Source organism: Falco biarmicus, chromosome 11 (assembly GCF_023638135.1).
Source record: "Falco biarmicus isolate bFalBia1 chromosome 11, bFalBia1.pri, whole genome shotgun sequence".
In the NCBI taxonomy this organism is placed as follows: Eukaryota; Metazoa; Chordata; class Aves; order Falconiformes; family Falconidae; genus Falco; species Falco biarmicus.
Genome location: NC_079298.1, coordinates 21,827,423 through 21,845,023, shown reverse-complemented (window position 1 = coordinate 21,845,023; position 17,601 = coordinate 21,827,423). Strand labels below are relative to the sequence as shown.

General features: G+C 41.1%; 1 protein-coding gene and 1 non-coding gene across 3 annotated transcripts in view; one reads left to right on the top strand and one right to left on the bottom strand.

Annotated features, from left to right (window-relative positions):
* BCAR3 (BCAR3 adaptor protein, NSP family member) overlaps window positions 1-17,601 on the top strand; it is a 115,367-nt gene that overhangs the window by 3,187 nt on the left and 94,579 nt on the right. Inside the window, exon 1 of one of the 2 annotated variants that reach the window (XM_056356102.1) lies at window positions 3,020-3,271. The exons of the other annotated variant lie outside the window; for it this stretch is intronic. The gene's annotated coding sequence lies outside the window, so the exon portion shown is untranslated. Of the gene's footprint in view, window positions 1-3,019; window positions 3,272-17,601 lie in introns of those variants that run through there. 2 annotated transcript variants of the gene reach the window in all.
* On the bottom strand, window positions 3,362-3,447 carry TRNAR-UCU (transfer RNA arginine (anticodon UCU)). Its single transcript is given in 2 exon segments — window positions 3,362-3,397; window positions 3,411-3,447. It is a non-coding gene; the product is annotated as a tRNA-Arg (tRNA).

Here is a 17,601-nt window from a genome sequence, read left to right as displayed (position 1 = left end):
ACATATGCCAATACGTCGATTCTCAGTAAATGATAAAAAAGGCAATAAAACCAACTATGGCGTCTTGTTCTCTGGGTGAGATATGGAAGCACTGAACACTGAGGCAAGAAAAGGCACCACAGTAGTTGTCATTCTGTTGCATCCAGGGATGTTCAAGTGTAACTTTGGAAAAGCAATGTACAAGTCTGAAGGACCTTAAAAGAGAAAAGCAAGCTTTGGTGTTGCACAGCAAGCAACAGCTGTCTGTTGCTCAAGCTGCTTCAAGAGCTACTTACAGGAATTACTTCGTGTACAACACGGCTAGTTGAGGGATTTGGCTTACTTTCTGCATCTTTTCCCTTCCTTTGATTTTTCCAGTGTCTTGTTTTGCCACACACCGTGCTCAGCAAGTGCCCGTGTTCTGTGGGAAGAAGAGGTGAGATGGAGTAGACAGCGTTTGCTGGGCTGCAGGGTAGTACTTGCAGGTTGTGTTTGCCAGTCAGCTGTTGCCTGAGCTTGTGCTTCAGCCTCTTTCAGATAAGGTACTAGTTTACCTTTTCTTAACCACCAGTTTTCATAAAAGCGTAGACAGGCAGTATTTTGGACTCCTCTACCTTCCAGTTAAATTTGATTGAGATTGACCTAAGGTTTAAGTTGCTGGGGGGAGAGTAAAAACAAAATGTAGCACATGATTGCCTAAACTTACCAGATTTCTCTGAAAATACTAAAATACCTCAAAAATCATTTGTGAAACACTAGTAGCATTTGAGAAACTGCCTGTCAATTGCAAGTGGTATTTTCTTTTAATGGCTGTCAGAAATATTTGTGTTATTTTGTAATTTTGCCTTTATTGACATAAACCATTATTAACAAGAAATTTCCCAGAGATTAAAGAGCAATAGGTACCGTGCTGGGTCTTTTATATGTGCACCTATTGCTGTTTTGGAGGTCACTGGAATGTTTTGTATGAACAGGAATTTATTCCTTTCTACTGTTTCTTCATGTTCCCCTTGGTTTTGCCAGTATTCCTTTTTTTTTTTTTTTTTCCTTGCCGTTGAGGCAGAGACTATCCAATGGTTGTATAGCCCAGTGAGTGCACGGTCCATCTCTTAGATGTTGCAACCACAAGCCTATGAGGAAAAGGGGTTAGGCTGACAGGGGCTGAGGTGGTGCCACTAGCGGCATGGTTGGCTCAGGAGCAGGTGAAATATTTCTCCTTTCTCTGTCATGCTCTCATTGTTCACACTTTGTCCTCTTTCTTTCTTCTGAGGGTCTTAATCTCTCTGCAATCAACTTAAGTCTCCTCAAAACTGAAGGCGTCTTCTTACCACTGCTGTTTTCCATGTGATAAAACCACTTTTGATCTCTTCATTTTTAACAAGTCCTGTCTTCACCACAGGAGCCTACCTGGGTGGGTCTTGCTAAGACTTGGAGCCCATAAGGCAGGTTGTGGGCGTCCGTGAGAGCTTGTCCTGCCCAGCCTCCTGCTCAGAGCAGGGTTACACCAGGTGGTTACACCAGGTTGCTCAGGGCTTTATAGTCAGGCCTTGAAAACATACACGGATGGAGACTACACAACTCCGAGAGCTCCACTGCTCAACTCTCCTCATGGTAAAAAAGTTCTTAATATTCAGTCAGATGTAAGGATTATTATTGATTATTAAACTGCCTCTTTACATTGCTTTCTTTTTTTAATTACTCCATACACTTGTAACAAGCAGCATCTGCCCAATCTATATTGCCTACTATAGTTCTTGAATTTTTTTCTCCTAGTTCTCTTTATGCATTCTGAAATACGATGTTCATGCAACATTTTCCTCAAAACCATCTTCATGCAAGTATTTTATGGAATTGTGTCCCTATACTTTTCTGCTTGCATTCACATTAGAATCTGTTACACAGGCAGGATCGCAGGAGAGCTGTCCCCGAGCTTAGCCCTAGGAAGTGTCCCGCTCCTCCAATCTGCAAATTTTCCCTTTTTGTTTTGGACTGTAGCCCTTAACTCTTTTGCATTTTTACAGTATCGATTATGTAAATATTGCTTGCAACATGCAAATGTATATGTAAAAAATATCTGCCTTCAAGTTTCTTTCATTAGGAACTAAGCAAATCTTATCTAGTAATCCTTAAATACAAAAAGTAGAAAAAGAAATGGCATTTGGATGGAAGTGCATTGCTGGAAGTGACTGAAACACAGATGAATTGTCTTCTGTGATAAGATTGAGTTGCTTTTAATGGGGTTAATGTAGAGAGGTTTTCGGTTTTGCTGTTTATCTTCAAATTCTGGGAAAGTCCGATGTTTCTGTGAAGGGCTATGTGTATTTTATGGCGAGCTGGCATTCCTGAGGGGGTTACATGCAGCAGCATGGTGATGGTTGCTGTTCCCAGGGGTGTCTCGTTTTCAATTACCTGGATTTTTCCTTTACTGCTTTTAAAGAAACTAATAGTTTGGAAAAGAGGCTGTAGTCACACATACAGGAATAAAAAGAGGCTATTAAAACACATAGAAATTGAAAAAAATAAATCGTGAATAAAATAATTAATTTGCAATTTATTCAGTCCTAAGCAAAATCAAGGCTTGTTCAGTGCTGCTACTGTGTTGTATTTTGCCAGACAAGTCTTTGTTGTTTGTTTGGGTTTTTTTTTTGATTGCTGATGGAAATGGCTTTTCAACTTCTATCTACCGGTTGTTGCTTAGATCTATAGGTACGTGTAAGTTGGGAAGCAAAGCCGGTCTGAGGTCAGGTGGGGTTGCGCGCTCAGCCGTGCGGGCGGTGGCGGCGCCGTCGCTGTGCCCGCGGAACTGCTGCCCCGGCCGGGCGCGGGAACGGGGCCGCGGGAACGGGCGGGTGTGCAGGCACCGGCCCGCTCGCCAGGGTCGTTGCCGCCGCAGCGCTTTGCTCGGTGCCTGCTGGCGGCGCCTGCAAACGCTTGCTGCGTGCGGAAGCGGCGGGAAGGCTGCCGGGGCGCCCCTCCCCCCGCGGCGGGGAGGGCTGCGGCGGGCGCCGCGCCGGGCGCTGCCTGAGGGCGAGAGGGGGGAGGCGGCGGAGTCGAGCGGGGGGCGCGGCACCCGTCCTCCGCCCGCCACCCTTCTGGCTGGCGGTGAAGCGTGTGGGTGCCGCCGGGGCCCGGCGGAGGCTGGAGCGGAGGCGGCCCGGCATGGAGGCCGGTGCCGTTGTCTCCGCCCGCTCCCCGCCTCCCCCGCTCTCCGTCAGGCACGGCGGGAGGCGGGCCCGGGGAGCCGGCCGCAGGGAAGCGCCAGGTCGATCGACCGGATTGCTCCGACGGTGAGGTAAGGGACAGGAGAGGGACGCGGGGATTTCAGCCAGAAGGGTGAGGGGGCGGGGGAGGGAAAAAAAAAGGTGAAAGAAAAGGGCAAACACGACTCCGCCGGGACTCGAACCCGGAACCTTTGAATCCCTTCAACCCTCTAGAAGTCCAATGCGCTATCCATTGCGCCACGGAGCCACCTGTTGGAGTGTTTGCACACCGCCCATAGGGCCTGCGCGCGACGCCCACCGGCCCGCGCCCCCGCGTGCGGCTGCGCGGGGCCCGGGCTGCGCGAGCGCCGAACGCTTGGTCTGGTGTCGGATGGTTTTGGGGAAGGGGCTTTCGGGGGGGTGTTGTTTTTTTTTTAACCGGTATGAATCGGTTTGGGCTTCAAAGCCGCCGTGTCAACGGCTCTGGAGGCAGCCTGCGCGTGCCGCCTGGGACCCGCAGCTGGTGCTGAGCGCTCCCCGTAGGGCCGCGCCGTTGTTTCGTGTTTTGTTGTTGTTTTTTTTTTAAGCTCATCAATAATCAATATAAAATATTAGTCATCATCCTACTTGGGAGTTTTCAATATTAATCCTCACGTTTGGAGGAATATGATTATATTCCGCAATTGCCTTATGCTGGGGAGCTGTTCCTCCAAACGCCCCTCAGTTTGCATATGGAATCTTTATAGGGTTGAATCTTTTTACACAGATGAAGGTGATACATTGGTGAATTGGATCAAATGATTCTGCTTTAACAAATATGAACATTTGTGACGTTGCAGTTATTTATAATGTGCTTTTAGTAAATGTGAACATTTCAGGCAAAAAAGTTTTCAGTTGTAGCATCAAGGATATGGAAACTACACTAGGTCGGTTCTAAAGTTGTTCGGAAACATGTTATTTTAACATTGGTGATTTCCAGCACTGTAGGTTTTTAGGGACAGTCTAACTATGGGGTTTTTGGTTTTGTTTTTAAACCATAGCATCTGAATTAAAGGAACCTAGAAAACTGGGGTTATGTTTACTGGACATCACGTGCACTGCAGGGTTTTGCTGGCTTTCCTGTGCCACATCAGACAAAAAAACTGTGTGGGAATCTGAAACACAAGACGTTGGCGACCAGTGAAAATGTGGCCCTGTAATTTCTGCTAGACACTGCAGAAACTTGCTGTGAGTTGACAGGTAGAGAAAGAGGGTGTAGGAATTGCACTTGGAAATGAGTGACTGAGAGTATTTTGGAGACATTAAAAAAAACCTTGTAAATGGAAAGGACAAAAAAAGAAAATAAATTAGGAAATAATATACTATTATGTGACAGTATTTTCAATTACAATATACTTGATCATTGTTCCAAACACTGTGAATGCCTATTACTAAATCCATTACAGGGAACAATGTCTGAACTATATCTGTCCTAAAATCACAGTAAAACCCGTGGTGGATTCAGTAAAACAAGATTTTTCCTTAAAAGCTGTAATTATGGTCTGAAACAAGTCTTTGATGTAATTTTTTTAATAAAGAGTAGGTATATTAGAAACCCCCAAAGATAAGAGTATGAGGTTATTCTTTATTGAATCCTTCCCAGAACTGAATCCTGAGCCCAGGCAAAGCCTATCTCAGCTGTCCCATGGCCACCCGAGGGGGCGCGGGGCTGCCAGCCGGAGGGCTCAGGAGCGTGACCTGGGGCTGGAGTGGACCGGACAGGACTGGAAGGACATCTGCTCTGGAGTGCCATGGCCTACGTTATGCAGGAAAATGGTTTTGTGAGAATCTCATGTTTCATTTCACAATAATTTAAAAGTATCGGTATCCAGGAGAGTGGGAAAACCCAAGAAAATAAGTGCACCCTAAAATCTGAGGAACCAGAACGCTAATCAAATCGATGTGAAATAAGCTGATTAGGATACACAATCTAACAACCACTGCGTCAGAGGCTGAGATACGAGTGTAATGAATAACCAAGGTGACTCCAGTTAATGAAGGCATGCTGGTAGTGCGCCCCGTGATTGCTGTGAAGTCAGCACCCGTGGCCAGCAGTGCGCCAGAGCACATGAGCTGGCTTATTATTAAATAGCTCCGGCGACACTGCTCAGAAACTGGGGGGTTATTGGAAGGGTTCGGGGGTTACAGCAAGTAGCGTACTGGAGGTACACCCCCCGAGCTAACCAACTCTGGTGGAGCCAGAGCTGTTGTAAACACAGACTAGGAATCACTGGGGTTCAGAGCGGGTCTGATAAAATTTACGAGTTCTGGGTCCATATGGTCTTGCCGCAACAGTTATGGACAGAACTCTTCATAGTGTTCCTGGTACAGGAATGCAAAGTGTGGAAGGTTTAATTTGAGTCCTCAAGGCCCTGCACTGCATAAAAGAAGCGTAACTTTCGTTTTTAAGAACTGAGAATAATAAGCTTAGGTAGATGTTTGTGCAACTCAAATAAACCATTTGTAAGTAAGAACTGCCGTAAACATCCTACAGCCTGTGAACACCTGGGCACATTTATTGTGGGGTGAAGTGAGTGTCAGTACCTCACCCGTGCGATCTGGTAACACGGCACCTTTGGACAACGCAGCAGTACATGACTGCAGATAGTGAAGGATCAAAGTTTGCTGTGAAAAGGCTAGTTCCGAAGGTGATGAGTGAGGAACCCTGACACTCATATGATTGTTCTTTCCTCTCATATTTCCATTCTGGTTCATTGTGACGTGGTGAAGGCTGGCCGTTGGTTCCGTTCATGCAGGAGGACTGACTGCGGAAGCATTTGGCAATTTTCCAGCGATATTTCGTTACTCAGATCGGTTTCCTTTTTTATTCTGTAAACGTAGTGCCAATGCAAAGTCCGCCTTCCCCTTCGGGCAGCAGATGGAGCTGCTGCACGAGAAACAGGACAGCTGTCATTTCGTGATCGAAGGAGATGGGGCGTCTGAGGCAAAACCAACAGATCAGATTGACCTTTGCTGACGCCTGGACCTGGATCGTGGGACCGTCTGAAGTCCACTTCTGTTGCAGGCTGACTATCATCTTAGCTCCTCTTCAACTTTATGCTCTGTTTCAGGGAGTAGAAGTTTTTGGAGTACAGTTGTGCTGGTTTTAGTTACTTAAAAAATTATACTCTGCTCAGCTAGGTGCCATTTTGCTAATTTTAAATAGGAGGAGAAACTGAGGTAGGAATACCTTGACACAAGACAGCAAATACACCAATGGCAGGCTAAAAATAGCACTTTCCTATAGTACTCTTCCATTGATTAAAAAGAAATACATATCTAGTAATTAATTACACAATTGAAGTAGGTTTTGAAAGAGCTTACAAGTTGGGTTTCAGCATTAACTTCTGTTATTATGAAGAAAGTGCATTGTGTACTGTATATCCAATTAATTTTGATAAGGGTTGAGCTTCAGTGAATTTATTAAAAGGCAGTTTTCAAATTTACAGAGCTTCCAGAGGTGTTTGTTGGGAGTACAATCATCTCTCTCTTAAGAAGCTTTATAGTAAATATAATTCTCTAGCTTAACATAGTGAGAATTAGCTGCTAGGATCTTTTCGGTGGTGATATATAGTTCTGCATTTCACTCATCTTGTATTCCACTGCATTTCAGAAGCGTAACTTTTATGTATTTGTATTGCCAAAGAAGAGCCTTCCTATATTATTCTGAAAAGCCGTTCTTCTTTTGCTTTGTATTAATATTTCAGGTTTGGTAATAAGCCCAAGTTTTTCATTTTTCAAACCGTTTCTCATGTGGATCTTTTCACTGTCCTTTTGTCTACTTTCCTTCAGTTGTTTCTGTGCAAGTACTCATTTGTGATGCATTTTGAACAAATTTTCTTAACTACAACTACCTTTGATCTTTGGCTTCCCCGTGTCAGGCTGGGTTTCAGTTTGTGTTGCAGCTGTTTCTGTTTCCCTTCATTGCAGCTTTTTTAAATTATTTGTGTGTGTGAAATCCTAGACACAATTTCGTTCACCTTATTTTAAGTAGTTCTTCATCTTAAGGTTATATCTTTGGTATTATGAAATTTTATCTAGTCTCTTTTTATGTTATTTGTAATTTTAAGAGCAAACAAAGTGATAATCAACACTTATGTTTGTCTCAAGTTAATCCTCAAATTTACAGGAAATACACCTCAGTTTACCTTAAGTGCCAAAGCAGTCTTAAAGACTACATCCTTAAGTTAATAATTATCAAAGACAAAGTTGACAGTGCAAAGGTTTGTTCTTGTCTTACATTTGAAATCTAGATGTAACCATCTGGGCTTTTATTTTTTTTTAAATTAACATAAAGCCAACAAATATTTCCACAGTCAAGTTGTTCCTTTAAAGCTTTTCAGGTGACACTATAGCTCAGCTCCTCCTATGCAGTTCAGGAAAAAAAAAAAAAAGTATGTATCTGTGGTCTAGTGATTTGATCCCGAGCTACTGGATTCTTATTCCAGCTGTGCGACTACCATGCGGTGTGACTGTAGGCAGTCTGCTCCATTGTCACTTTTGTAAAGTATAGACAGTAGATGCCTTCTTATTCCACATGGTGGTGTACAAATTAGTAATCTACAAGGTAATTTTGATTATTCTTGTAAGACAAGAACAAATTTTGAGATGCAGCTTCCTCTGGAAATGCCTTATTATTATGTACCTTACTTTATTTATCACTTTCCATATATCAAACCTGAATGGCAAAAGATATGTAATAGAATCTACCCAGATGGCTTAGCTGCTTTTCAACAAGTTTCCCTTCTCCTTTTTATGTGTTTACTAAATGCTGTTGGGTGACGGAGTTCTCCTGTTGCCTGTTTATCAGTTGCTTCCTCAGCTGAGTTACTTGGTTCTTCATTCTGTAAGGATGGAGCAGTTGTATTGGCCACATAAATCTGAGACACTGATAAAGATTGTGCTGCCTCTGCCAGAGTTTGCATGAAGAACAAATACTAGAAAACTAACATCAAGTATACAGATTTGGTCTTAAGACTTCCAAAATAATCAAGAGGAGTAGAACATGTTTTCCTAGCATATGTGCTAAGGTATGGTAGTTTGAGATTATTAAAATATGAATTCTGCTCATCATCAAGTATGCAGATTAAAAGCAAGAATTTGAGTGTACAATTAAAAGATAAGGAACTTGAAACAATCTTTAAAAAATCCTTACCTTCTCCTGCACTGTTTAAATGCAGTATTTTCTTTCTCTCCTCACCCACATGCTCTGGGAATGATGCGCCGGGTTTAGGCAGTGATGCAGTGCAGTCATCTGGTTCAGTGCAGATTGACAGGAATGTTTTGTAAGTAAAAACACTGGGTTAACTTCTGCTTTCATGAGAATCGTTCTGATTCTGAACGAACAAAACTAAGCCGGTGGAGTTATTTCAAGGCTATATCAATGTTAGTAAGACTAGAATTTGTCCCAGGGTGCCTTGCTTTTTGTAATGGACAGAGTTGGCATGATGCTCACTCGCTTTAACAGAGAAAACATTTTTTGCCAGCCTTTCCTTTGAAGATGTCCCTGGTTAATAAATCCAGGCTTTAAGTGTTGCCATTACCTTTCAGGGGGAAAAAGCTTTTAATCTGCATTGATCAGGATCTCCTCTGAACAGCAATAGGAACAGAAATAGCTGCAGACTTGTCTCTTTGATGAGGGATACTTTAATATTATGGGATTTATTGCTCTTTCTAAATTTCCCAGAATGTGGCACTAGTACTGTGTTGGACTATTTTTCTTGAAGAGCTAGAAGTTAATGTGGGGTCAGAGTGTCCTATCAACTGCACAGATCATCGCCGGGCAGCGAGCGTGTCCCTGAGGTTGGCTGTGTGTAGCTAGTGCCATCTCTGGAGTTTGCCAAGCTTGTTTTAAAAGGATGAAAAGCTTCTATTCTTGATTAAATTTTGGGTTTCACTCAGTTATGAATATGAGTGACTGACTCCGCATACCATGTGAATACTGATTCTGATCTAATTGCAGAAACAATACTATTTAAAAATCATGTCCTTTTGTCAGGAATCTAAGCCAGAATTATACATATGCTCTTCTCCTCCCTCCCCAAACAAGTTTTTACTAGGTCTGTTCCAGATACATGTTGATTTGACTATACTGGAAACTTTCAGCAAAATTACCCCTCTGTGGATTTTCAGAACTAGCGAATGTGGGTTGTATTTTAAAGGTTTCTCTGTAAATTTGCTTTAGGTACTTGGATATTCACTTAAAGCAACTGTGTCAAAATGTATTAATTTGATTTTTGTAGCTAAAGTCAGTGTGCAGTATAAGGTAATGGACTAGGTGCCAGGAATTCCCAAATTCTAACCCTGTGTTTGTCTTGGCCTTGCAGCATGCCTTGGCAAATCCATTCACATTTTCTTGTAGGTGAAGTGAGGGTGATACCCAGCTTGGTTTTCTGCAGAATTTTAGCGCCATAACAACTCTATGGAATTGATTAAGGGTTCAGTCAGTACCCAAAGCCCTCTAACTTTATGCTGACGTTCTTCATCTTCCTCGTTCCTTTACTCCCACTTGGCGAGTGTGAAGGCAGCGTGACTGCGCGCCTGACCCTGCACAGGCACAGCTGTGCAGAGATGTTCAGCAGCTTGTGGTTCACACACACACAGTGGGCAGGGAAGATGACAAAGCAGCTGAACTACAAAGGAGCTATTTATGGATAGTCCAGCTCCTTTGAATCAAAAGATGTGGCAGATGGGACATCACCACTGTCTTAGGCCTCTGGCGTCCCTGCATGCTGTCTGCTGAGTGGGAAAAAAAGCTCATCCCATTTTACAGGAGTTATAGAAACTTCACTTTTACTTCTTGTGAAAAGGAGCGTTCTCTCTTTTTTTTTTTTTTTTTTTTACAGGTAGAAATCTACCAGTATTTTTGTAGTAAGCAGTCAGAGAAGACTTCAGGGTGGTTTTTTTCCCCCCTGATACAATTGATACTGGGGTGTAGGTCAGAGATGCACAGGAGTAGATTGAAATTTGTGTCATAGGGGCAGAGACCCTGGCGCTTACGCATAGGCTAGGGAAGGGTGTGATGGAAGGCTATGGAGCCCAAGTGGGTCTGCGGTCAGTGTAATGACAGGGGTGATACTTCAGTGAAAAGCAGTGGTATACCTTTTTGATACTTTGGAAGTGGAGTACATGGGAACAAAGGAGTTTCAGATTCACAAGTGGGTGATGTATACCGTAATAGGTTAACTCTGAAATACGGTTTTCAAATTTTATAGATTATTACCCACAACACTGTCAAAAATTCTTGTTTAGAATTTACAATTTTATTACGGCTAGCTATTTTCTCCACAGATTAGGAAAAATTTTCACATATTGTGTGAAATGTATTTACTATATTATAAGTGTTTTTCAAAAACACATTTTAAATTCTGGGTTTTTTTAAGGAAACTGGACATTATTTGCTATGGGAGTTATTGGTAATGATAGGCAGATGGGGGAGCTGTGATTTTTATTCTGTTTGGGTTGCAGTCTGCTGTAAATTCTTTTCTGATGAAAATGTGAGGGAATTCACTTTAACAGAATTAAATTAAAGGCTGCCAGCCAAATGGATAGTTCTAGTTTTTGCCATGACCTGAATATAAAGAACACAAGCAGCTCTTCATGTGAAACGGGCATGTCTGTCTTTTTTCCTTTATTTCAAAAAAAACTAATTATGAAAAATTGTTATGTGAATACATATTTTTATGAGTAAATAACATTTTCTCATCAATTTTCTGTCCAGTTTGTAGAGCCAAGAGGTGTGCAATGATCAAACATTCTGTAACAACAGCTTTTATTATACTGAAGAGTACATATATTAAATGTAAAAATCCCAAAAGAAGATGGAAGCACCCATCTGCTACCCGAACATGATGTTTTGGCATGTTTACTGAGTGCTGGGGCTTGGACCCAGGATACTACAGAGAAACTGTCAAGGATTGCCTGGTCCTTCAACTTTTGCCCCTTGCTGCATGTCTGCATGGGCCCCAAGGACGTACCAGGAGAGCCTGTGAAGCTCTGGGACGGAGGGTGAAGGTTACAGGGACCCAGGTGTGTCTCTTCAGTCCTTTCAGTGAGCAGAAGAGACTTGGATAGGAGAGGATACATCCTGAGGAAGGGTTATGGTAATCTGAAGAGAAGTGATGATGTGGGATCAGTGAAGAGGTATCCTTATGATGGGGGAGGAGCTCACTCTTCCTCTGTGAAAGCAGCTCAGCTGGGTGCCTATCTTAAGTGCCCATACATAAATGTTTACAGTATGGGAAGCAAACAGAAGGAATTGGAAGTTTGTGTACGGCTGGAAAACTAATATGTCATTTGGATTATGAATAATAGAAATAGCATAGCAGTTACCTGGGAAGTATACTTAGATTGTAGCTTTCTTAGTAATTTCTAGCCTTTTAAAATTCAATTTAATGATACTGAACGGTTTTGTAAAACAAGATAGATTGCAGAACTGCAGTTGTAGGTAAACTGACTCGTGGTTAAAGCAGCTTGATCAAGTACATCTGGCAGGCACTAGCAGAGCCAGGTTAGCTCCGAGTTATCCATCTGGGGTTCTACTCTCTTCTCTCTCTATTCTTTTTCTTATTTTCTGTCCAGAAAATTGTTTAATGATGGTGATTATATAATGTTGTTTGACTAATATTTTCAGAACTGTAGATCTGCTAAATTTATTGCTGTTTACAATAGATTATGTTCATTGTTTGAGGCAGATTTGCCATCCTGTACTGGCCAACTTGGAATCTGGCCAATTTGTATTACGGTTGCAAGACTTAATTTACCATATGTTGAAGAGAATTGCTGTTTTCACTTTCCTCAGATACATCTAAGCTCCCCGTACACCAGTTGAATTAAAGCTCTTGAGAATCTTCATTGGAAGGAGTACGTAAATAGAGAGCTGCATTGTGTGTTGGTATATTACAGTATAGATTATTATAGTTTCATCAGTGCTTCAAGGCTGACAGATGTAAAAATAAAACATGCTTTGTGTCTCTAAGCACAGTAAATACGTTTTGGAAGTCATTTAGATATTGTGTTAGTGAATGCCGTGTTGCAATTTTGCAGTTAGCTTAAAAGCAGAATACTCAAATCCTGCACTTCTGTAATCAATCAGTAAAACTTTTTTTTCTGTTTTAACAGCCATAGTGGAAGAGTGTTAAACTAGCGAGTGATTTTTATAGCTAATCCTTGCTTAATCATTGTTCCATATTCTTCCGTCCAATTTTTGTCTCATAAAATCAGTCATGAAGTTAATGCAACTTATCACCCTGCAGAAATTACAGTATGAAGAAACAAAAAGCTGCACATGAAAGGCTCTTCTGTACCGACAGAGCAGACACAAAGGCTTCTTTGTGATGAATGTGCAGATTTAGCTCTGCCACTCTAAATCAGCAGTGAATTTTCCTCAATTCTAGCATTGAAGTAAAATAATGTCTTTTGTTCTTTTAGGGGCCTTAACTTTTATTTCCAAAAATGCTGGCAGGCAGTAAGCATTGACTTAGCAACCCCAAAAATTAATTTCCTGTGTTCAGAATTGCGATATACATTTATATAACTGTATCTTGGTTTATTTGAATTAGTAATAGGTACCAGTCATTTCTGCAGCAAAGTGAAACAAGCAGCTTCCAGAGTCAGTGATAATCTGCAACTCATAGGAGTCACTAATAACAAGATCTCTTTATTTATTAACATCACCCTCCATGGAAATAATGTAAAAAATATTATTATTGCAGTACATGACTTGTAGTTAATATTTGAGTTTGCAGCCACTAGGGTGTGAAATCCAGAAAAATAGTCTGAAAAAGCTGAAATAATACTATCACACCCTCCATCTGAAATTACAGAGATTTGGGTAGACGTTTACACCCAGGTAAGAGGCTCAGGGAAATTTCAATCACATTTTGATAAAAGTGGCCTTTATTCAATAAGCTTGCTACAAAATTATTACTTGCTTTTGGTGGTGTTGTGATGACAGGTATTCTATTGTATGTTTAAAAGTGGGACTATGGCTTCATGATGTACCATCAAGGACTAATCCTATTCATGGTGGGTTTGGAAAGGAAGTGGACACTTTCTGTGTTTGGTATCAATTGCTGTCTAATTGGTATTAGTTACATAGAGGCCTCAAGTTTTTTGATTGATAGCTTTGCATCTTGGGTTTGAACAATATAGTTATTTACTAGAGGTAGCTGTGTGGGTTTTTGTTATTAATCAGAATGAGAAGAGAGTGAAGCAGTATTTGGTGCAAGTGTGAGGAATGGTATCTGGGCAGGCTGGACAAGTAACATTCACACGGAGTTAGAATAGTGGAACCTGGCAGAGGAGTTATGTTGGAATCCTTGGAAGATGTGGGAGTACAGTGGAAGGGACAGGTGAACAGAAGGGGCAGAGGAGAAACATAAACACCTGGGTTGTGGAGAAAGAGAGTAAAGTTAGTGGTGATAATAAAACTTTGGTAGGGGCTTGGCTTTGGTTTGAGATTGTTTTTTCAGGGTCTTCCTGCAGTGCAGAATGGGTTGGGGTGAGTGTGCAGCCAGTCCCCGGTAGAACATGACAAAATCAGTCCCCAACAGCCCGTACCTACCTAGTTTGCTTCTTCATAAAATCAGATTGTTTCACAATCTCTGTGCTGGCAGAGTTTGTGTGAAGTACATCTGGCATGGGAATTTACACCTGCAAGCCATATGTAGTTTAATATAGTTACTAAATGATAAAATCATTAGTTTTCAACTCATGGATTTTAACATTCCAGACATCATACCTCTCTCCCTACTCACAAGCCATCTAGTGACCTGCTGTTTTGCACCAGGAGATGCTGGTTCATTATCCCCAGTAAGGAAGACACTCAGACTGTTAAGTATTGCTTAAAGTACCATTTATTGGAGCTAATAATGTAAGAAAAAGGATAGCGTAGATAATTTAAAAACCTTCCAGATGGTGGGTTGTGTGGTACGGAACAGATCTCAAATCACAGCCCAGCATGCCGGGCTGGGCAGATCCTGTCCATGGAAAGGTCATCTGATGCTTTGGTCTTTTGAGCTTTTAGAGGATTTTCTTAAAAAAGGATTCTGGTTCTCATTTCTACTGTCAAACAGAAAGCCAGTTCACTTGGGAACTGTTTGCTGCCCTTTTAGATACAGACAAGGAGACACAGGTGATGTCATCTCCAGTTGTGAGGTGGAGCTGCTTGCAGGTCCTGTGTTAGGGCTGGCGTGCTGGCGGGGTTCATCCTGCAGCCAAGGGGAACGTGCCTTGCAGCGCGGCGCTGGCCTGCGCCTGTTAGGCGGATCACTAGCTCCTCAATACAGCCGTCTGCTGATGCAATTATACATCTAGGTTTCGAGAGAATAAATGTTTTTGGGGCAGATGAACAGCCTAGGTGAGGGGGAATGATCCTGACTGAAACTCCTAAGTGGCTTCCATTATCAAATAATAGCAACACATGATAAAATGGGATGCCTGGAACAGATAAGTTTACGTTTGCCTCTCCCTGCTGAGCTTTGAACTGGTGGGGAGGGTGTTTTCAGCTTGTGCATAGTTTCGTGTTGATGTAAATGTGTCAATTTTGTTGTTGTTTGGGTTAATTTTTTGTTTTGGTTTAGTTCAAGTTTTTTTCCAGTTTATAAGTAAACTCTTCTTGAATAAGTTTGGGGTTTGTTTTGTTGTTTGTTTTTTTTAAGAAATAGCCGCAAAACTCTCAGCTGAAAGTAGGAATTTCTGTATTTCATAAGGGCTCGTTGGCAAATAGTTGGCACATTTTTCATCTAGCAGACAAGTAATAATAATAATTAAGGTGTGAAAAAGTTTACTCAGCACAATATACAGCTTCTCCTTGATTTAGGGGGAAAACAAAAAAAAATAATAAACTGCACAGTTATCATCACTGTGATTCATCAGCTGCTGTTTCCTAGGCAGGTCGGACTGCTGATTGGGCATGAGACTGCTCAAGGTGTGTCTTTTGCCAAGAAGCTTTTACATTTTTAAGAGTATGTAATAGACCGTGATAATCTTCTTCTATGGTAAGACCTGTTGTATGTATATTTATTAATCAATACCCTCTTATTGTTATGAACAGTGCTCCCTGGTTAGTAACAAATAATTAGGTGTGCTAGCAGATGTTTCCGAACCAGCTTTTTGTGGGTTTAAAATTTGGAAAGGTCTTAATCTTGGATCTTAATTGTAGTAGTTATTCCTCAGTATGCTAGTACTGTTTTTTAAAATTTGGAATGAAAAGAAAAGTGATTATGTGAGAGTAAGGACTATTGTCAAATCCAAAGAGAATAAAATAAAAATCTTCTCTGTAATGATGTTGTATTTTGAGATAAATGTTTATAGTAAGGTCTTACATTGTCTGTATTTTTCGTAAAGATGTTCTGTGTTAACTGTCTGCAAATTAAGGAATCTTTCTTAAGTTGCATAAGGTTTGGCGCAATTTTATTTTTTTCAGGCATCTGAATTGGTTTTATATATTTTTGTCAATCTGAATTATTTGGAAGATGATCTTATTTTAACGTATGTTTTCATCTGCCTTTGAAAAAAATAAGGGAGAATCTTGAGGAAAAATACAGGAATATGTGGAAAATTTTTTGTTTTGTAATTGATAGGTTTATGTCAACCTTACTATCAAGTGAAAAGATGCAGTGATTGCTTTGAGAGAGAGAGACGGAGGGACTGAAAGGATTTGAAACGTGCTATGTAGACAAGTTTGCATGTAAATGCCTGTGATCTAATACTGTTGCAGTATGGTAGAAAAGGCTTAGGAAAACAGCAGCTGTAATACCCACTTGGTGTAATGTCTGCTTTTCCACTTTTACAGCAGTAGTGCTTAGAGCTCATTTCACATGACTGTACTTGTTTCTGCTTTAGGAAAAATGTTGCATGCAGTCATGGCACAAGCATAGACTTCTTTGTGAGGGATGATAGAGCGAGCCATGCTAAAAAGAGGTTTTCATTTTAATGTTGCACCAGTAATGGTCTTATTTTTAGCAAAAATATAACTGGAAAGAAACAAAGAACCTTCTGATGATAGCTAATTTTAAGCAAAGAGATATTGAAGAAGTAAGCGTTTCACCGAACTGTATAAAAAATACAAGGATTTTCTTAGATATTCAGACAAAGGTTTCTTACTCTTAAGTTACACCGATTGGGTTCTAGTGCTTCTGCGTATTATTTTTGGGGTGGCAGTGTTGTGCTTTCGAATAATAGGATCCTGTTCTTTACGTACATCAGGAGCGTTTCCACAGTTAGTAACATTACAGAGTGGATTTTTTCTCAGAATGGTAACTCTCAGCACCAGTCAACACCAGAGGGTGCCAACATGCAATACAATATTCACAAATGCCTAGTAAAGAAGTGTTATATACATATTATACCTTTTCTGAATATTGTTGTTCTGATCTCTCTCAGCCTTTTCTTGTTTGCGTGTTCACCACCATGATACTGTAATAGCAGAGTGGCTAGGCACCACCAAAGGAAGGTTTTTCAAATATGCAGATAAACTTAACTACAGCAGCAATTTATGTCATGGTCTTGTCTTGCTTGTGCTGGCTTTAGTTCTACGTGCAGGGGTCAGAGGCTGTGGTTTCTATTTCTATATGCCATGCTGTCAGCACAGGAAGAAGTTAGTAAGAACTTTGAAATGCATTAGTAATTATTAGGCAATACCACGTGGTGCAATTCATTTTACCATTCCCTTATGTATGGGATGGTTTTGTCCAGGCTGAAGCTTTTAGTCTCCTCCATGTAGCTACTGTGCTTCGACACAGAGGGAACCAAAATGCAAGTACTATTGATAGAGGCAGATGCATTTTATGAGCTTAGAAATTTGACTTCCAAGAAATGAGATGTGCCTTTGTACCTTGGATGGCAAAAATTATAAGGCACTGTGACTGAATGACATACATTCTTAGGTGGTTTTTATTTTCAAAAGATAAAGAATACTATATCTGATGGTCCCTACTGCTGAACTGCAGTGTATTTCTAAAGTTGGTTTTAGTTCATCAGCCAGCTAGGGAAAGATACATATATCTGGCTAAAGAATACCCTGAGGCAGTCAAGGAAAATCATTCAGCAGTTTGCAGTCATTATAATGGTGGAGTGAACTGGTGAACACTCTCTGTGTATGTGCATTTGATCAAGTGCTTGTAAAGAAGCAAGTGCTTCTTTCTGTGCTTCTCTTTGGTCACACTCGGTAAAACTAAGTTCATGTAATAAACAGCTAAGTGTAAAAATCTTGAAAGCAATCATTAATTTCATGCCCATAAATATTTTTTTTCCTGCCCAGCAGCTGATTGCAATCACCAGTGTCAATGTGTAGACAACTACCTGATTTATTGCACTGAAGATACATATCTTGGTACGTTATTGGTTCCTGCAGTAAATTATGCCTCCAGATTGTGCAAGC